This window comes from Dipodomys merriami, unplaced genomic scaffold (genome assembly GCF_024711535.1).
Source record: "Dipodomys merriami isolate MVZ:Mamm:240054 unplaced genomic scaffold, mDipMer1.0.p SCAF_1, whole genome shotgun sequence".
NCBI lineage: Eukaryota > Metazoa > Chordata > Mammalia > Rodentia > Heteromyidae > Dipodomys > Dipodomys merriami.
The window spans coordinates 95657567-95661104 of NW_027202270.1; the positions used below are offsets into that span (position 1 = coordinate 95657567).

Genomic DNA, 3538 nt, shown 5'->3' on the forward strand with positions numbered 1-3538 from the left:
TTTGCACATTCCTTATTATTAGGATCTTGGATCTTACGCTATGAGGGTCATACTTTGTTTATTGGGGTTTCTTGATACCATTTCTGTGCTGTTTTCACAACTAGTTGTCACTTGTCTGGTTCTTGGAATTGACTGTGTCTGCTTTCCAGCTTGCAGCAGGTGATGCACAGGAACAGTAGAACCGAATCTTGACCAGCATTTAAAGATTGCTGACTGTCATGTGATTGTCCAGTTGTCTCCTGAAAACATATGACAGTTAATACAGTGCTGAATGTGCAAATGTATGTGTAAATTATACAGACTGTCAAAACTTCATTCTTAATCTGAATTATCTATTTGAACTTACTCAAAGTTTAAGTCACCACTTAATATTGACAAGACTTAAGGTTGCATGAATAACTTATAGATGTTAGTACAGTGGAAGGAAAAAGTTTTAATAGTTGCTGATTAAATATTAAATCTAAAATTTTAAATATTACATTTTGTTGAAAAAATATATTTTCTTATTGTGGTCTCAGTTTCTTTTATTAATAACTAAGTAAATTAGCTCTCTCTTCAATAAGTATTTAAATGAAGATAAATATGAACTATTCCACAATATGGAAAAGAATGGTGAGGTGACAGTGCAGATTAGAATAAAACTAAAGTTCACAAAATTTCTCTATCTAAAGAGGCAATTAAAGAAAATTTAGAATCAGCTAATAAAATCTGTCAGTTTTTCAGTTTCACATTCATATGTGAATGCTATTTGGATACCAACACATTATCCTTTCTCTATGAAGGAATTTCTTGAAACAAGAATTTAATCATAAACTCAACCTAAAATATAAAATTATTCTAACATTTGTACATAGTCAAATTAATATCCAGGAAGTTATAAAAAAGTGGCTAACATAATATAAACTCTGTACAACACAGTAACATTAAATGCACAAAGCTGACATACTGTCAAAAATTACACATTTGTTGAAATATTTGCTTGCTTTCCTCAAAGAAACTTGGTGGATTTCTGATAGTATACAACTTTCTACAGCTTGTGTATATACCAGATTCTTTCCTTACCAGTTAGTATCAACACTGCCCCATTTATTTATAGAGTTCAAGATTATGAAATTTTGATTTTTCTTTTTTTAGTTATTTTTTATTGTAAAAATACTGTACAGAGGGGTTACAATTACATGGGCCAGAGTACATTTCTTATCAAGCATTGAAGCCTCCTCCTTTATTTTCCCTTCGCATCCCTTCCCATTCGCCCCCCCCACACACACACACCAAAGTTGTAAAGTTCGTTTTCAACATAACGACTTGTACATCTCATTGTTGCAATGGGTCCACCTGTATCCCTATTTAAACAATTTGTTTTTCCCCTTCCCCTCCACAAATTATACCGACAAATCTTGATTTTTCTTTGCCCCTTTGTTTACTTAAATTCAGTTCTCCACTTCTATTTTAATTTTTCTTCTGTTTTCCTTTAAAATTTATATTTTATTGTCTTTACATAATTGTACAAAGAGTTTTCAATCCTAAATATCAGTTTATGGGCACAACACATCCTGATCAATGTTACCCTTCCATATATTGCCTTTTATACTTCAATTTTCCAGGTTTTATTTCTGTATCCCGAATTTCGGAGACATTAGAACAAAAGTATAGAACTCCAAGAACTATTTTGTGTAGAAATTGGACAAATTGGAAAGTTTGTATTCAAGGGCAGATTTCTCTTTGCTAGTAAATGTAGTTCAATGTTGAACTGTAAAAAGTGAGGCAATAATAAAGATAGACCTTCATTATATTATTAATTATATTTCTATTATTCAGATACATTTTAGATTTATGAGTATATTAGCTCACATGATAAAAATATTTTTATGTGTTTGAGGAAAAAAAGTGTTTGAAATAAAGTAAAATTATGAAGGCCTGCTGTGATTACAATTAGTCTTCTCCCAATGAAATTAAAATAGTATGAACTTTTTTTCATCAAAAAGAATTGAATACAGTATATAATTATCAACTATCTGTTCTTATACTTTCCATCATAAATCTATTTTCCCTAAAACATCAGCCAATTTGTTCATATACCTTTTCCTTGATTGATCAATTTAATATTTTATTAAAATTATCATTTTCAAACTAATAAAAGAAATATATATTGCATATGTAAACTGGCAAATAATTCTAGTAAAAAATAATTTTTTTTCTTTTGAATAGACCAAGTTAGTTTTTCCTTGTTGATGCTTTACTTAGGGTATTTTTCAATGTATCTCTGTGGACACAAATACAAGAATTAAACAAAGGAGGAGGCTACAATGCTTGATAAGAAATGTACTCATTATCTTGCCCATGTAATTGTAACCCCTCTGTACAGTATTTTCACAATAAAAATTAAAATTAAAATTAAAAAAATTAAAAAATATATCTCAATTGAATTCTTCTCTATTTGCTATTAGATTAGATTTTTATTAACATTTTTGAAGAAATTTGAAATTACACAGAAGCTTTATAGAACTAATGTGCCTGAAACTTAGTGATTAAAAAAGAGACAAAAAGTAAACAAATAGACAAGAGGATGTGGATCCATGAGGAGTCTTACAAGTTGATTAGCCTTCATCTAATAAAATTGACATGAGTTTAATGGTTAAGTTAATTGATTCTTGAAGAAAATTCTTACAAATATTTTATAATATAATTTTATCTTGATTGCCTCAATATCTTAAAAGCACCATATCCTTAACTTGTGTTTTCCTTATGAATTTGAGGATAGACTTACTAATATAACAAGAAATCAATTTAATAAAATTGGAGTGCTTGCTTCAGCAGCACATATACTATAATTGGAACGATACAGAGAAGAATATCATGGACCCTGCTGAAGGATGACACGCAAATTTGTGAAGAGTTCCATATTTTTTGGGAGAAGATCTTCACTAGCCATACAACACAAGAATCTCATATCTAAAATATACCTGGAACTCAAAAAATTAAATCTCCCAACAACAAATCTTCAAAGAAACAACTGCACAATAAATAAGTGGGCTAAAGTCTTAAAGAGAAACTTCTCTGAAGAGGAAAGAAGGATGGCCAATAGTCACATGAACAAATGCTCAACCTCTCTAGCCATAAAGAAATGCAAATCAAAACAACATTGAGATACCACCTCATCCCAGTTAGAATGGCTATAATCAAGAACTCTAATAACAACAGATTCTAGAGGGGATGTGGACAGAAGGGAACCTTACTTCATTGTTGTTGGGAATGGAAACTTGTTCAGCCACTTTGGAAAGCAGTATAGAGGTTCCTCAAAAGACTACATAGATCTCCCCTATGACCCAGCAATCCCACTTTTGGGCATTTACCCAAATGTTCACAAACAAGACCACACTAAAGCTACCAGCACAACAATGTTTATTGCAGCATTATTTACCATAGCTAAGATATGGAACCAACCCAGATGCCCCCGAGTAGATGAATGGATCAAGAAAATGTGGTATATATACACAATGGAATTCTATGCCTCCATCAGAAAGAATGACATTGCCCC

General features: G+C 31.1%; 1 non-coding gene across 1 annotated transcript; it reads left to right on the forward strand.

The window, feature by feature from the left end:
• The first annotated feature begins 2801 nt into the window (after window positions 1-2801).
• LOC138834736 (U6 spliceosomal RNA) lies at window positions 2802-2908 on the forward strand. Its single transcript, XR_011374247.1, has one exon. It is a non-coding gene; the product is annotated as a U6 spliceosomal RNA (small nuclear RNA).
• The last annotated feature ends 630 nt before the right edge of the window (window positions 2909-3538 follow it).